At 42.2% G+C, this 18528-nt stretch overlaps 1 protein-coding gene across 13 annotated transcripts in view; it reads right to left on the minus strand.

The window, feature by feature from the left end:
* The window catches only part of PMFBP1 (polyamine modulated factor 1 binding protein 1), a 384114-nt gene that overhangs the window by 47892 nt on the left and 317694 nt on the right, over window positions 1–18528 (minus strand). The gene's annotated exons all lie outside the window — the stretch shown is intronic.

The raw sequence follows: 18528 nt of genomic DNA on the forward strand, positions 1-18528 counted from the left end.
ATTCCCCTCTGCTTCCTCTTTCTTAACTCAGGTAGTCTTTGTTTAGTTTTGGGGTGAGGACGAAAAAAGGGTACAAGTAAAAAAGTTCAATGAAACACAGGTTGAGCGGCCAGGATGGGAAGGACATGATAGTCATCACGCACCATCGACCCACGTTAGGTTACACAAAAGCCATAATCACAGACTGCTGATGCTGGCTCTCTCCCCAAAGAACTGGTAACTGCCTGGGTGTATGGATGGACTACGAGCCTTAGAGCAACACTGTCTATTCCTTTTTCTTCATGACCTGGATGGAAGAATATCAAGGATCCATTTTTCTTATCTAAAACATTTTTTCTTGGTTTTCACGGAAAAGAGATGCCATTCAATTAAAAGTTAAAGCTATCCTTGGGGGTTAATCAAAACTAACAAACACATTTACCTACACTCAGTTGTAAGTCTTTCCTTTACTCTCACTGGGTTTCAGATTTTTTCTCCAGTGTTCCACCAGCTACCATCGAAAAGAGTCTGAGGAATTCTAGGGCTCCTAATAATTGAAATGATGAGAGGATGTTCAATGTTTCCTCTATTTTCAAAAATATGTGAGCACCGTGAATGAACAGGGGTGCTCCTTGCTCAATAAATTATTTCTATCCAAAATGCATGGATGGAACCATAGTGTACAGAAGCCTGGCATGAAGAGTTCATCTCTTTGAATGCAAACCCAGTTCTACAAGAGAAAATCCCTGATCATATAGGGCATATCCACTGGGGGAAGATGGTAGGAGGAGATGATGCTGGAGATGGTTTTACCAGGGTCTGGGGATTCTGCACCATAATTTGGTGAATAGGAACCTGACACCAAGGTCACTGACTGGGTCATAGTCCAACCCCAGGGCTGAGGCTCTTCTGAAGAAGAAGTAGGGCTAGTTGGATCTTTGCAGAAGAACTTTGGGATGGTAGAAAAATGAGGGTCCAGGAGGAACAAGAGAAGGAGTTCCAGGATTTATCACTCACTGCTTCAAGTGAAAATTGGTCTTCATGGCTGTCTCCTTGGGTACTTTTCACAGAGGCTGTCAGTTGCCTATTTTAATACCCATATTCTTTATCTTCCTTAGTAACAGAAACTTAATTTTATTGAGGTGCTCACGTACTCGTCTAAAAGACTACTGATCCTAGCCTCTCTTGTGGCTAGGTGTGGTTCCATGTGTAGGTTTTGGCCATTGATATGTAAGAGAAAATATTGTGGGAACTTCCAGGCAATCTTGAAGAGAAGTAGTGCACAGCTCTTTGTTTCCTCCTCCTTCCTGATTGACTTACTGACTAGTGCTCCCGCAACCATTTGGAACATGAGGAGATGCTCATAGAGACGGAAGAACCTAGGTCCCTGATGGAATGAAACCACCACGCCAGCCCTGGACAGAGAGAGGCTTTTCTATCTTAAGTCACAGTTAGTTTGCATTTTTTTGTATTTCATGAAGTTGTACGGTATCTAATGCAAATGGACAAAGTACCCTTAATTATGTTCCTCTCAGAGAGACCTCTCTACAAGTCGCTCCCCATTTCTAGCACCTCCGCCAGCTGCTTTTACTATCCATTTTGGAACCCCTGTTTCATTGTGGACCAACTCTTTGACCCCACAGACATTTCTCTCAAATGCTCCTTCCCTTCCTTGACTTGACTTGGTTTTCTCTTGTTACATCAGCTCTTTGCTTTCCTCTTTCGCCACTTGATATATGGAGTGGAGAAGAGAGCGACATACTCAGTGTTCCTACTCAGTTTTTCTACTGCCACCACCAGTGCCATTCAGTAAAATGTCCTCTTTTGAAGTACACACCCAGTCTAATCTTGGTTGCCATTATGATCTACTGACATGGTGAAAACTCTCCATGTCTTTCTTTTTTAAATGATGTATCTTCTGTTTGTCTGCTCAATAATCACATACCTTCAAGTCTCAACTCAATTGCCATTTCTGTTCTTTTCTCTCCAGTTTTAATTTCCAGAGTTATGGAATGATATAATTAATTTCCAGAAAACTTATATGGCAGTTACTATATGTCAGGCACTATTGTAAAATAACATGGTTAATCCTCACAGCAGTCTTGCCAGCTAATAGGTAACCCCTCACACTCCTACACTGCTTTATATCTATGCTTTTAGCACAACACAATCTTCCATTGTTATGGTTATTTATGATTTGCTTTGTCTCCCCACAAAGGAAGCAGTAGTCTATTCTTGTGAAAGAACAGGAACATACAGATCATTCTGAAATAATTTAAAAATTCCAGAAAAGTTGCAAAAATAGTACAGAGAGTTCCTATATACCCTTTCTTCAGTTTCCCCACTGTTAGCATCTTCCATAATGTCAATGTCTTATTACTGGTGATATTAACCTTAATCACTTAGTTATGCTGGTGTCTACTGAGTTTATCCACTAGATAGTTACTATTTTCTCCATTATAATTAATTAAAAAATTATAGAACTTGCTCCTTGAGTTGCCCTTGGCTGCCTTCTTTCTATGCAACAGGACTCTTGTTTTGAGAAAGAGGAATTTCCAAATGCCTTTTCCTTTTCTCCCTGTTAGCCCCTTCCATCTTTCCTCAGGTTTCAAAGGGTTCATTGAAAGAGTCAAGGCCTTTCGGAGGCGATGTCAACTGGCATTTGCCTTGGTGCCTGCTCTCCAGCAGGCGAGGGGTTAAATACTTTAGGAAAACTTCAGCACTGAACTGCCACGTCTCTTAGCTTCAGCTCAGCAATCAAACTGCATAACCTAATAGAGCCCCTGGTGCTACGGGAAACACAAGACACTGATTTATATTTTAATATCAGTAATTTCCACAAGAGCAACATTTCTGAGTGTCATTTTACAATTTCTGTCAAATGCCAGCTCAGTTTTTCTTAATTCTGTTTATTGTGTCTGAATTTGCAACCTCATCCGCAATGCAGATTCTTGGCTCCCCGGGGAGAGGAACATTTCCATTTTTCTCTCAAATGGGAGGAATGGGGATGGGGCAGAAATGGGCCTATATAATAATTGGAAATGTAAATGAAGTACTGTTTATTAAGAATGGTTATGAAGTACTTTAGTTAACAAAATGGGGGTTGGGGGTAAACTGAATAAACTTTGTAAAAAATGATACACGAAAGGAGTGTGTGGGATCCAAACGGGAGTGCTTCCTTCCAGAAGGGAGAACTGCTCTGTACACCGCAAAATGGAGAGGAGGGAACCAGAATGAGGAATATTTGGCCACATTCACCGTGAGATCGTGGCTCTGGCCATTAGCACGACAGCAGGTTGTAAAGTGCTTTGGGATCCTTAAGGATCAAAGGTACATGGCTACATGAATGCCAGATGTTGTCATTAGGAAGAAGGAGCCTGGTTCTCTCCTGTATTCTTTGAGCATCTAATAAAAGTGAGAACAAAGCTGGTGCAGTTGGCACCAACCCACATCTACTCAGCGTGTTTAGGGGCGGGAGCGCTTCCTGAGGCCACTGGCTGCAGGTGTGCACCCCTGCACTTCCAGTGTCGTCCACTAGTTCCCTGAGGGCCTGCAGCTCATTTCTGCATTGGTCCTTTCCGGACAGTCATAAGCAACTTCCTGCATAGCTCAATATAATGCTCTTCTATGAGGCCTGAAATTTAGCTTTGGCTAGAGAGGATCTCCCCTTTGGTTGGTATAAGAAGCCAGCCAGGAGTCAGAAGCAGGGACCCTCTAGCCCCATGCAGCTTCTTGCGTGACCACTCAGGGCCTTTCAAACGGGAGTGTTACTAATCTCGGTAATCCTTCTTTTCTCCAAAACCACACCTCCAGTAGGTCACAGCGAGCCCAAAGCCATTTGCTCTGCCTCTGTTGGTGTGAAGACCTCATGCTTTTCACCGGCATCCTTCAGTTTCATATACTCTAAATCCAACATCATGTCTCATTGCCAAACCTCTGGCAGAAGCCTTGTTGAGTTTCTCAGTGGAGCTATCGACCACATTGACTGAAGCCGCAGCAACGTGTTTCTCCCCGTCCAAAAGGGTAAAAATAACAGGAACAAGTTGTCGGAAATGAAATTTCAATTCATCCACGCCCTTTCTACACTTCTGCTGCGACTCCCAAGCAGGGATCAATAGTGTTTAGACAGCCAAGGAGATTTTTTCCCCTCTTAAAGCACCAGATCAATAGCAAAAAAAAAAAAAAAAAATCCTCCAGTCCTCTGTATGTGTTGTAGTAAATGTGAACAAATCAGAGGCCTTCGGCTAAACGGATTGACTGAAGGCAGCAGCAGTCCAGTGCTTTGTAACTAAGAGTACATCAACTGTGCAAGTGGCAAGGGGGGAGGAAAGCCCTGGCCAGGATGCACCCCCTGTGCTCCCATAGTTCCAAGAACAAGGAGACTTCAAAGGGAATCTCTGTCCCCAAAATGAAGGGACGAAATGAAAAGATTCCTGTGCATTGCAGCATGTGGGTGTGACTTTTAAAATATTAGAAATAGGACCATTCATGGAAGTGCGTTTTATTGGAAGACAGCTTGGGCTGCGGGGCATGTCACACCTCCTCTCCATTTTGTCTTTTGCTTTCTTAATTTAAAAAAAAAAAATAAAGTTCTTCGCTATCTACGGCTTTTTCTCATGGCTTCCTGAGTTTTCTTCCCATAATGCTATTCAGCTCTCAAACATCTTCTCCAGCTAGGAAGATTCTGACTGCTGCTTTTCTGGGTGACCTGTCAGCCCAGCACAGTCATTTCTCTGACTCACCTTGTTTCTTCATTTGCCATCAATGATGTTCTAGCAGGCCTGGTCTATCTCTTCCTCTTAATCCCATTATTCATGTGACAGAAAAATTGGGTCAAAGCTCAATTCTGATTCTCCTCAAAAGATTTATCCATGAATAACCTTGTCTTCCCATTATGAAAATTTCTGTATTGTATTACATCCTTTAAAAAAATGTCCACCATAGATAAATAACAGTGTGCAGATATTCACATGGATATTCTAGTCACTAGACTGACTTACAGATTTTGTCTTTCTGTTTCAAGAAGCAGGTAGCCAATGGATAGCAGCCCGAACTATGGTGTGAGAAACTGAGATTTCTGAGGTGGATTATCATAAAACAAATCCTTCATTTCACTTGGAAAAGCCAACCCAAGGACTCAAAAGACTGTCACATAGCTGGTGTTACTTTGTGGGATTAAAAAAAATCATTCAGGTTGCAAAACCCAAAGGTGAACTGCTATGAACATGGGAACGTTAAAGTTCATTATAAGAGACTTGTTATTCTTATCAGTGATTACCATGCTAACTTCTGTAATGAATTAAGATTTATTTGAAATAAAGCATTGGCTAAATCGAGTATAGAAGCATATAAAAATGATAGCGTGTCAACATCTATTAGCTTAGATAATATAGTTTTTTGTAGGAAGCTTAGTTAAATAAATGTTTATAGTCATAGATAAAAGAAATGATTCTTACGGATTGTGCTATAAACAGAAGCTTCTCTTGGAGTCACTTGGTTCCTCTTATGAGCCTCTCCTTGAGACCAGACCTGTTCTCCTTGTGGCCACAGGCATATCTCAAAGTTATCGTAGGAGAAGAGAGATAAACCTCAATCAGGGCAAATAGTGAAGAGGTGAGTGATAGTACAAAAAGTCCATTATTAATGGATATTTCCAAAGGTGAAAGAAAAGAAATAGAGACTATAAACATTAATTTATTCAGTAGTTAAAAAGTGCTGAGAACCCAGTATGCATTAAGTGAAGCAGCAATAAACAAAGACAAATATAACTACGAGAATACCGGTGTCATAAAACAGCCCCCTTCCCTCCTCTGGGGGGGCGTACGCAGTAGGCAGCCTGATAACTGCAGCCTCTCCCTAGCAATGATTCTTCTTATTAGTATTTTAAAGGTTTAAACATTTGAATATGTAATAGAGTCAAGTGGTTCTGAAATGTGAAAAGGAGTTGGGCTTTCCCTTTGCCCCTCATTTCCACTTTCTACCCCTCTCTCCTCTGCACTGTGCCCCATGAGGTGGACCTGTGGGCACTCCATCAACCAGCAACCTTGCCTTCAGGCCTCTGGTTGTCTTGGCTGATGCAACATCAGCAGGAGAACAGAGGGAGGGAGGACTGTGCCGTGTATGCACGTGTGCCCTCAGGTGTGGCCCTGACAGATGCCCAGGAGTAAAGGAGGCTCTGGTCACACTTCTGTCACAGGCCCTCCCACACAGCTGCTCTGTGGCCCATTTCAGGTAGGTCTACTCCCTCCCTGACAGCTGAGGTCTGGAGATAGCCAAGGCCCATTCTTAACTGTACCTGGGCACTATAGGTACCTCCTAGCTTCCTCATGCCCTGCCCACACCTTTAAACCTAGTCCCTGTATGAAACATGCCATGAATTACTCAGCCTGAGCATGCCATTGACTCCCTGCTGAGATCCTTATTAATATGGTAAATGGTGGAAAGTGCCATTAGCTGTTGTATTAGTTTCCTAGGGCTGGAATAACAAAGTCCCACAAGCTGGGTGGCTTACACACCAGAAATTGATTGTCTCACAGTTATGGAGGCTGGAAGTATGAAATCAGGTGTGGGTGGGGTTGGTTCCTTCTGCGGGCTGGGAGGGAGAATCGGTGCCATTCCTGTGACCTGGCTTCTGGTGGTTTGCCTCCCCCCCTCCCCTCTCTGCCTGCATTTTCACATGGCATTCTTCCTGTGTGCGTGTCTGTCTCTAAATTTCCCATTATAAGGACACCAGTTACACTGCAGTGGGGGCCCACCCTACTCCAGCACGATCCCATCTTAACGAATTACATCTGCAATGACCCTATTTCCAAATAAGATCACATTCTCAGGTACTGGGGGTTAGGACTTCAACATATGGATTTTGGGGGACACAATTCAACCCATAACAGCAGTTTTAGGCTCACGTATCTTCTATTTACTCCCCCACCCCCCAACAAAGGCCTCTCCTGACCTCCATCTATTGTCTGCTCTCTCCTCCCCACTCTTCATGAGTTGTTTGCATTGTCTGTCTCTTTATATTTTCTGCATCACCCTCCTCCCACCCCGACCGTACCACCCCATCTCAGTAACGGCAACTCTGATTGGCCAAGGTCAAATTTTGTTGTGAGATCCAGTGGGTTTCTTTTTGGTCCTTATTGTATTTGACAAACTTGATACCAAGGGCTACTTCCTCCTTCTAGAAACACTTTCTGTCCTTAGTTTCAGAGACCCTCTCTTAGTTTTCCTCCTGCTTTTCTGATTGCTCCTTAATTTCCTCAGCCAGAATCTCTCCTACAGACCATTTCTGATGGTCCCCAAGGTGTTCTCTTATCTTGTCCCCCCTATTCTCACTGTACTACTTCATCTCTGTCCTATTCCATCCATTGTCCTCATTTCAGTGACCATTCCTATGAGGATTGCTCCCACAACAAAATCTCCAGCACAGGTCTCCATTTGGAACTCCAGATCTATCTACGCAATTGCCTTCTGGACAGCTGTTCTTGATTGCTCCACAGAACTCTGCAGTTCAACATCTCCAAAACTAAACTCACAATCCTCTGTGCCAAACCTGCTACTCCTCCTGTGTCACCTATTTTATTTATTTAACAAACACATATAACATTTATTATGTGCCAGACACTATTCTGAGCAGGTCACTATTAACTCATGTAATCTGCATAACAACTCTATGATATACGTCCTCTGGTTATCTTTATTATAGGTAAGGCACAGAGAGGTTAAGTAACTTGCCCAAGACTACACAGTAGTAAGTGGTAAAGCAGGGACTCAAAGCCAAGTATCTTCACTCTGGAGTCTGTGCTCTTAACCATCATTATATGCTGCCTCAGTGAAAGGCACCACCACCCACTCCGTTTGTTCAAGCCCAGAAATGCATACACTATCTTGATTCTTCTCTGTTTTGCTTTCTCTCACTCACTTCAATTCCCAGTCCCCTTATCCCATCACTTACCCCGTCCTGACTATTCTCATTCTAAATACATCTATTGGCCCTCTTCTCTTTATCCCCAATGACACCGTCCATTCCTTGAGCAACCAGAGATATGATCATGTCACTTACTTGCTTAAAACCTTTCAATAATTCTCCTTCATTCTCATGATAGAGCACAGACTCTTAGAAGGGTGTACGAGTCTCTCTTTGATCTGTGTCCTGCTTTCCTGACCCTTCTCCCTGCCTTTCTTCACATTCCCCACCAGAGCTCTACTGAACTATGTTCAGTTTCTCAGACATACCCTGAGTCTGTTGCCATTGCTGCTTGTGCTACATTCAATCTCTCCCCTCCCACTGGCTCTGGGCTAACTCCAGCGGGTGTCTCAGGACTCAGGGTACATATAATTTCCTCTGTAAAGCCTTCTTTGGCTCCCCAAACCTGGATTCTTCCTCCAAGCATGTGCTCCCACCCTGATCCACTGAACACCCCTAGCAGGACAGTCATTACTCCATATAATTTTGGGAGCACTTGTCTGTATCTCCTTCTAGACTGTAAATACCATAGATCAAGGGGCTGTATTTTTCTTGTTCACGATCTCATCTCGAGTAGACAAACACCTTGGGCAGAGTAAATGCTCACTAATATTTATTGACAGAATGAAGAGCCAATTAGCTAATTTACAGCGAGAAATCACTATCACAGGAGCTGAAATGCTCTTAGTCCACATGAGCATTTAGACCAGCACACTCTTTCTCTATAGGTGGGCCAACATGAGAAACCAACACATTTTTGGGTGATACACTCAGAAGTAAGGGACACTTATAGAGTCAAATGTTGAATGGCAACTGGCTAAGACACCATCACTTCACTATTAATATCTCAGACAGCACAGGGCTCGCCAGGAGGCTCGCACTAGCAGTCTGTTGGCCAAGGATCCCTCTCTCCCAGACATCGCTCGAAGTCTAGACATCATTCCCTCTGTGAATAAGTTTCCTAACCTCAACTCTCTGCATCACGAGACTGAGAAGCTCTTTCCTTAAATAGGCTACTCTGGTACAGTCAGGTTTTGCAGACCTGAGAGCTACTCTGTTTCACTGAGGTGACTCTAGATATGGTTCAGCTCTCCCAGAACAAGCTTTCTCTTATTTTCAAGTTCTGGGGGAAGCCCCTCTATAATCCTGTATGAAGTGGCAGACTATCCCAAAAGGTTATTGTAGTTCAGAGGTGCAGTGGATCACTTTCCATTGGAATAATCAAGAAAGATGTTATGGAGATGGCTGCATTTGATCGTGCCTTTGATTCTGATAGAGAAGATGGGCGGTATTCTAGGATAATAGGAAAAAATGAAAATTTCCAGCTAGAGCCAGAAGAGTAGGAAACGCCGTGTTGTGAAAAGTTTTAGAACCTAAGATGCAGAGTTCGAAATTTATCTAGAGGCAGCAGGGAGCCACTGAAAGTTTCTGGGCTAGGGAGCGGTGTCTAAAAAACTGCTTCAGGAAGATTAGCCTGGCCTCTGTGTGTAGGAGACAGAGGTAAGAAGAAGAGGTCCAGACAGCTAGACGGGAATTAGGAAATAACTATTCTCAAATAGTTATAAGTAAGTAAATAGTAAGTAAGAAATCTGTTTCTTTAATTTGTCATTATAATAAAATATAATATTATATCCAAATACATAAACACATCGTATTGAAGTAAGAGAATACTGATTAAAAGCAAACAGACAAAAAGAACTTCATTTCTGAATAAATATTGGCTAAATGAAGACTGGTGTTGGGTGACACTGAAAATTGCCCAGGACAATACTGTACGGTTCATTTTCTTCACTCACTAGATGAGTCTACAGATTAGATCTGGTTACAATAAGTCCCAAGAACTGTCCACATTCAACTGGTTGGGTTAAAGTAGTCTCAGCTACTAGCCAAGTAGTCAGGACTGGAAGCCCTTTTGATCTAAACAATTTCTGCTGTTATGGGATCCACCTTGTACCCTGTTGGACTATTTGCCCAACATTTTATTCATAACCCTAAAGGGTCGTGGAGGTGAGATGAAGGCAGGGCTAATTCTGGAAGGGAGAGCGGGCAGGTAGACTACCTATATCAAACCCATTTATATTTCAAAGTCTTTTTCCTGGAGCTGTTCTCTGGTGATCAAGTGGTGGAAGGGAAGGGAAAATGAGGTGGTTACATATGGGCACTGCTATTGTTATGTTGGAAAATACTTTTTGATGAACAGTCATTTCCTTCCACTGCCAGAGGGTGTTGATAATGAGCAAATTACCTTTTACTCCCTCTGGTGTGGATATGAAATTGGCTGTTAATAGAGTTGCTAATGCTACCGGGTTAGCATGTGATTGTTCTATTTTAAGCCAATTTAAGTTATATTTGGGGAGTAGCCAATCAGACATCTTACTAAGAATGTGGGCCCAAGTGCAGCATTTAATATCGAGAAACCTGCCTCACCCACAGATGTGGCTGTGAACGGAAAGTGCTGAACATGCCGTCGTTAACATGAAATGTTTTAATACAATGTCTTTTCTCCTTTGTAGGTACAAGAATGGTATCATTAAGGCAAACATGAACTGTTTTCATCATAGGATAGGACCCATTTCAAACCCCAATAATATAGAATGCTATCAGCCAATAATGTACTTTGTTTAATCTAACAATGGGTTAATATTGGTCATTTCATTACTGCTTGTTATGCAGTGAAAGCTTACGAGAAAATGAAATGTTCAGAAATTAGTTGAAAGGAGCAAAAGAGGTGAGAGATTTTACCGAGTTATATGCTCGATTGGGCTAATTAAAGGTACAGAGGCATTAGTAGGTTATGTGAACATCTCTGATTTCTAAAGATGCTTGCCCAGGAGGGGGATGGTGTAGTCTAATCATATCTGGCATTGTGAACCCCCAAGGAAAAGGAGCACAGCTTTTCTCTTACATTTTTCCTAGCCCTCCCCCTAAAATACCTATTGCCACCTGGCACCTGGTGGCTAAATTGAATGCATTGCTTGGTAAAGTTCCTGGATTAAATAGGATATTCTTGAACAAAGCACTGTTGATTTGTGATTTTCATGTTTTATTGGCTTTTCATGTTTTAAATGTAAAGCTCATTAACTACATACCGAGAAGGAAACAGGTATGAGGGATGGAAAATAAAACTCAACTGATGTGATACAGAAAGGTACACTGTATGCCATTCTGGTTTGGATTAATTGGGCTTGGCACTGTTATGGCTCCTGTCACCTGATCAGTTTACTGGGCTGAAGAAACTGCGGGAATGGAAAGTACTGGAGCCTAACAATACTCCAACTTCATCCCTTGCCAAAATACCTCCCAAGAAAATTCTAGGCTCATGCTCTCTGTTTTATCATTAAAATTGGGTGCCCATGGAAGACCCATCCTTTGTGACCATCCACTCATTCAACAGACATTTGCTGAGAGCTGCCTGGTGCCCAGCTGGGCCACAGGAGTGACTGGGACAGGGCCCCTGACCAAAGGAGCACAGAGTATTCCAGGGAGACACTTACCTGAAAATCATAATACGCGGTGGTAAGTGGGCTAATAAGGGGTGATTAAAATCTTGGGCATATGAAAAATACTTTTAGAGTTGACTTTTTTCCCCCCTTTAAACCATTACACATGGTAAGTTTCAGGCATCACTCTAGGCCTTTACAAATACTAACTCATTAATTCTAATAACAATCTTTAGAGGCAGATACTATTATTATCTTCATTGTATAGTGAAGAAAATTAAGGCACAGAGAGGTTAAGTAACTTTGGCCAAGGTCACACAGTTCGTCAATGTAGAACCCACGCCATCTGGCTCCAGAGCCCATGCCCTCAGCTACTATATGTTGCCTTCCCTTCAAGCCAATCCCTAGAACATGAGTGGGATTTGGGCAGATGGAGAAAGGGGCAATGGGTGAGATGAGGTCAGCATTCCAGGCAAAGGAACCAGCTTGTCCAAGGGCATTGATCTGTGACTACCTGTGGCACACAAGGAGGACCCCCCAATGGTCAGAAGAGCAGGATAAGAGGGTGTGCGCTTTGAGTGTAAATGCTGATCCTGGAGGGATGAGCAGAGAAAGGGGAGCTGGCAAAGAGGGCTGAGGAGCCCACAGACGGCAAAACAGCAGCGGGACCTCTCCAAAGGGGAGAAGGCAGAGAAATGAGGGCGGGATCCATAGTGTCAGCTGCTGCAGAAGTTCAAATTAAATGAGGAAAACCAGACCATTATTTTGGACATCAGAAGGCCACCTGTGCCCTTAGTGAGTACAGGGCAGGTAGAACAGAGGACTGAAATTATGCTATAGTTGATGAGGAGTTTCTGGGAAGAGAGATGGTATGAATGTGTTTTTAGAAGTTTTATAGTAAAGGAAAGAGGGGAGAGAGAGGAAAGGGAAAGGGAAAGGGAAAGGGAAAGGGAAAGGGAAAGGGAAAGGGAAAGGGAAAGGGAAAGGGAAAGGGAAAGGGAAAGGGAAAGGGAAAGGGAAAGGGAAAGGGAAAGGGAAAGGGAAAGGAAAGGAAAGGAAAGGAATGGAAGGGAAGATAGTGAGCTTGGCTACAGATCCAGAGAAGGGATAAAGCAGAGTGTGAGGGAGTGAGAGAGGTGGGGTGGGGGTAGAAGCATCGGACATGAGTAAGATTGTTATGAACTTCTCCTCTGCAAACTTCAACCTGAAGTGCTCTCTGGGGAACAATGCAATTATTATTATTCTTTGTTTTTAGGCACAGAAACATCACATAGAAAGGTCCAGATGCAGATTTAATACAGAGGGCTGTATAAGACTCCCTAGGCTGTGAGGACTTTGAGAGAAGAATCTGTGTCCCAATCAGAGTACCAGGCAGAGAGCAGGTTCTCAGAATGTGTTTGTTGAATGAATAAATGGGTCTTATTTACATTTTTATTGTGAATATTATAAAAAAAGAGTGTGGCATTGATTTTAAAACACTCAGAAACACAGTTATGAAAAACTAACATTTTATGGACTGCAAGTCATTTTATGAAATGTTGCAAATGCATATATCCATCCTGCCCGAGGCCTTGAAGTAATAGGACCATTATAGGATTTCTCATTGGGTCATCAAAAAAGTTTCTGCTCTCATATTCCTGCTACTTTACAGACAGACTCTATTTTATTAAAGGTAGGAAAAATAAATTGTTTCTAGAGTACTGGGTATAGTTAAAGGTGTTAAGAAAATGTAAAACAATTTTACTAGTGTCTTGACTACTAATTTGGATAAATGTTTATTCTCAAAATGTTCTAGCATTATCGTTCTTCTTCCAGAAAGGTCAGGCACATGCCACTAAAAATACATTTAGTATGTTGGGAATATTTTTCAAGTGATTTATTGGGGTAATGTATGGACTATTTATTTAAATATATCTCTTATTTCCAGTAATGCCACAACCTCATTAGAAGTGACTTGGCTCATTGCTTAAACAAAATGATTTCGCTATTTAGGACCACTGCTTTAAAAATAGGCTATTTTCCTCTAACCATTTACCAGAATTGGGGATCTATTTTTAGAAAAGTACACGTGAATGGGTAAGGTCAGAGCCCCGAGCCTCAGGGAATTCCTCCAGAAGTTGTGTCTGTTGTACATTCTGGTTCATTTTTTCCCCTTTCCCATTTTCCAGAGTGGAGGGAATTCTCCACTTGTTATGTGAGGGCACAGCCACTTCTCTGGGGGACTGTGGAATCCTCGGGAGAGGCTCTGTCCTGTATTCTCTGTGGTAGGCACCCAGCCGTAAAGTATGGGGCCTGGTTTCAGCAGTGAAAAACTGCTTATGCTCTTGGGGGATGTTCGAGCACTATTTGACGTATTAGCAAATGAAATTTTCTAACTAGTGAGTGTGCAATACATAATCGCTTCTCTGTGGTTAATACATTCAGAGACTTATAATATGGATGTAAGTTATGAAGCAGAACAATAAAATGAATATGTGTGATACTTCTGGGGGTCACATTCCCGATGTAGCATCTAAGAGTTCCCTCTCCCTGTTTCATCCCTCAAACCCTGCTTCCCAGCTTAGACGTAACCATCATCCTGAATTTGTGTTTGTTATCTAGCTGATGAAAAAATGCTTTTACCACATATGTATGTACCCCTGAGCAATATGTTAAGTTTGCTGGCTTTTGAGCTTTATGAAAATTGTATCATACTGTGCTTACTCTGCAATCTGCTATTTTCATTCAACATTCTTTCCAAGATTCAGTGGTCCAGGAGTTGTATTTCGTTGTGGTTATCCATTTCACTGCTGTATGACAGTCCACTGTGGGAATATGGCACAGTTTCCTCATCCATTGTCCTGTACAGTTGGGTTTTTGGTAGCTCCTTAGCTGTGATGGACAGGGCTGCTGTGTGAATCCTTGGGCAGTCCCATGCACTTATGCAAGTGTTTCTCCAACATGTATGCCATTTACAAGACAGTGCCACACTGTTGTTCTCAATAGTGCTGTCTGAATTTCTTGCCCAACTTAATGAAACATATGTCAATGCAGCTATGATTCAAAAAGAAAGACAGGCAGGCAGACAAGAAGAAAGAAACGAAAGACAGGAGATACAGAAAGGGAGGCAGGAAAAAAAGAAAAGATAATTCCCCCCATAGTTTAAGGCCAGTCTAGAAAAATACATGCATTTCCTCAAGTGTTTTGTTCTGTCTAATGATTCAACCGTTATAGGATGTTGGCTACTGAGTTGAAAGATTAAAAATTTTATTAAATCAAGTTGGTGTGCATATAAAGAAACTGGCATTTTCATTTATTGTTTGGTGAGTGTTAATTGCCTTCTTTCTTGAAAGTAATTTAGCAATATGGAACACAAGTCCTTAAAATACTACAATTGACTCTGCAATTCCCCTTACAGAATTCTATCCTAAGGGGAAAAAAGAATAAGTTTATAAAGATGTTTGTTTAAGGATGTTAACTATAGCGTTCTTGGTAGCAATAAGAACGCAGGAAAGATAATCTAAATGTCCAAAAGTTATTGGTTAAATAACTGTGCAGCAATTTAGAATTTAAAATGATGGAAGGATGTATATGTTACAGTGAGTAGGAAAATAGTTATTTAATATGTATATGGACAAACCTATATATATACATCCAACTTTTATGAAAACAATTTCTGTTTCATGGGAAAAATTATGAATGCAAATACATCAAATCTTATAAGCAGTGGCAGGATTTTAGGTGATTATTATTATTGCTGCTTCTCTGTATTTTTTGGGTTTTTTTTCTATAAGAATAATTATTACTCATTTTGATTAAAATAAAGAATAACTTGTTGCTGTCTATTTATTAAAGAGAAAAGTTGGAGATGCTTGATGCTGCCTACACTCTCCATTATCCATCTGTGGATTTTCCTTAAAAAATGTAACATCAAATTTAACAGTAGATTGGCACCTACTATGAATACATTCTCTCCCTTGCTCTCTGGGGGAATGTAATCTAATTTTGTATCAGTCTGAAAAACAAAAACACAATTCTACAACGCCCAAATGCATTCCAGGGAACAAAATGTCAAATGTCTGTATTCACTCTCCTCATCCCAGCTCGTCTATCAGCCTGGATCACACATACCACACCACCTACACTGCTCCCCATGTTTTCCTCCGGGTGGTTTAATATTTCTAATTTCATTTGTCATTACAACATTCCCATGAGGTGGGGAGAGTATATAGTGGCAGGCATAGTAATTATTGCGGCCACTTTTTTTTTTTTATTTGGTAAAAGACAGTCAAAAATTCATTTTATAATCCCTGGTCTCTGGTAGCCTTTGAAAATAATGGCCAGTAGTTCAGCAAGTTCATTAACAAATTCCCTCTAGGTTGGGGAATGTGCATTATCTGGACCTGCCGATTTATGTATTGTACCATGTTTTCAACTGTTCCCTTACCTGGTTTATATCAACATCTATATTTAAAGGTCTTCATTACTTCCTCATTACCTATGCTCCCTTCCTTTATTTTTCTTGTTAAAGACCAATTTAAAAGAGCAACTCAGTATCTCTGCCACTCAGAGTCATCATTAGTTTCCCTCGTCTTCTCATTTATTAGTCTAGCCATTTCATTGCCCAAGCTTCTTCCTCCCCAGCCCATTTTCATTGCCTCTAACCTCTCTGGTGGTGGTGAGTCATTCTACAGTCTCTGCTGCTGCCCTTATCTTTCCTTGACAAGCCTTAGAAAGAGTTTGTGCATTCATTTTTTTTTTTTTTTTTGGCTCTTTCTCATCCTTTTTCTATTTCCACAGTGGGCTTTTTTTTTTTTTTTTTTCCCCACCCTTAGATCTTTCCAAGGCTCTTTGTCAAGCGGCTCCTTGCATTTTTTATTCAAGGCATCCTGAGCCTTTGTGGCTTAACTGTGATTTGAAAACTTTGTGCCTTTGCCTGTAGTGCTATCTGGGTTTCTTAATTCACCCCAATTGGATTTCTGAAAATCCTTGAACTTGAGCAAGTTCCTTAATGTGTTTAAATACAGAGATCAGGTCACATCACCGGGGTAGTGGTGTGTCATGGTCAGCAGCATCAAAGGCCATTTATAAGAGGGAGAGCGTCAGCACAGATGTGAGGTCATTGTTCACGCTTGGGAAAGATACAGACATTCTGAGCCCAAGTCCATCCTCGACAAAGAAGCTATAGTGCGGCTGGTGTTCCAGGTTGTTGGCACTTAACTTGGTTTCCTGGGCAGAGAACACACCACACAAGGCAGGCAGCTTGCTGTTTAGAAAGGCGAGATTAATAAAGGCTGCTCAGGAGTTCCCCTTTCTAGTTTACATTAGTTAATGGAATGAAAACAAGTGCTGGGTTTTATACTCATCAAGTTACACGCATCGGTCCACAGCGTTCCTTCATTCTCTGTTTTTGATAGTGTCCGTGTGTGGATCTGCTGGCAAATATGTGATCTTGGCAGTTTCCTTTTGAGTCTGTGGCGGAGAATCCACATAGTCATGCTGCTGAGGTCTCCCTTCAAGAGAGAATCTGCCCCAAAGAATACAGCTAGCTGGGAGGCCTCTGGCTGTGAGTGTCTCCAGGGTAGCTCTTGGTCAATGATACAGTGCAGGGCCCTGCACAGCGTGGGTAACAGGCCCACCTTTTCTGGATCTTTGCTTCAGATTGCTCTGTTGGGTTAGCCAAAGCCTTCTCCAGATGCACTGCAGTCGGAGGCTCTTCCTAGCTCATCTTCCTTCCTTCCTCCTCCCCTTTTCACAGATGTTGGACCTGTATGGCTGTCCGAAGGCTCTCCTTGCCTACTCGTGCTTGCCTCTCCCCTTTATCTTTTTCAGGTGTTAACTCCATGAAATCTCATGCACCTCTAACTCCTCTAAGCACATGCTTCTTGGAGGACCTTGTGTGAACAAGGACCTAGCCCTCTTAACCTTGCGAGCTCCTCCTGCCTCCCCCACCCATCCTACCAGGCATGAGCTCAATCATACTCTTTTTTGTGTTACTCGATGGAAAACCCAAATGCCACTTAGTCACAGAAGGCATTTCAGGCTAAACAGAAATGGAATTGGGGGTCATCTCCAGTCTGGGATTATATATACTACTACCCTCACTCATTAATATGGATAATTGATCTCATTACCGTTTGACCAGATTGGACAGTTCTCAGGAAAAGAGCTTGTACTTCAACCACAGGATCACTAGGTGACGCTGCTGCCCCACATAAAGGCGACAGCCTGAGCTAGGCTTGGCCACAGCTATTCTGGGCTGGGGGTCCTGCAGTTTCCTTGGCTGGAGAGGACCTACAGGTCCGCAATATACTCCAGAATCTGAAAAAGCAATTTCTGGACCCATGAGTCCAGACTCTAGAAGAGCATGTTAAATCAATCTCTCTTTCTCTCTCTCAATCTCTCAGAAGTGTGTGTGTGTGTGTGTGTGTGTGTGTGTGTGTGTGTGTGTGTGTGTGTGTGTAGTTCTCTGGAACTCTTCAATTGATTCAAGAACTAACCATGGCTGCTCTAATTTCTCCAAGTGCTGCCCAGTTCACCTTACATGACCGCTCACATTTTTGGATGAACAGAACAACTAAAAGCTCAGCAATCCCCACTCCTGCCCCCAGATATGGGAGAACAATCATTTTGAGTGGTGTTGACACCAAAGTCTTTACAGAGGGTCCCTCAACAGAGTTGAATGTCCAGGCACCACTCACTTGTGACAGGAGTATAGGGAGATACGGACTATTGGGTGCAAGGGCTTCTTCTATACCTAGTGTCCTAGTGTCTTCTCTGCTGAATACAGAACATACACCTCCCTAGCCAGGTCTCTGGCTTCAGTGCTCCCATCTTTTATGCTACCGCCCCTATCTTTTCACATGCCCAGTCAGCAATCTGTAAACATAACACCTGTCTTGTAAATCCTCATAGACAAAGCTGCTGAGTGGGACTAAATATTTAACCCTGCAATTCAGCCCTTATCTCAAAACAGCCCAATCTGTTCTACATGTACAACACTCCTTTCTTGGAGCTATGGGTGGGCATATTGGATAATCTGAGTTTGAAGAAGTTATTTGCTTACACATGGGACGACTGTTCAGTTGCATAAAAATACTTTCATATTTACAGGACTGAATTCAGTCATGCTTCCATTGGGGAATCTCCAGAAGCAAAACCATCAAT

This window comes from Rhinolophus sinicus, chromosome 8 (assembly GCF_057876585.1).
Source record: "Rhinolophus sinicus isolate RSI-liver-muscle chromosome 8, RSI-T2T, whole genome shotgun sequence".
Lineage (NCBI taxonomy): Eukaryota > Metazoa > Chordata > Mammalia > Chiroptera > Rhinolophidae > Rhinolophus > Rhinolophus sinicus.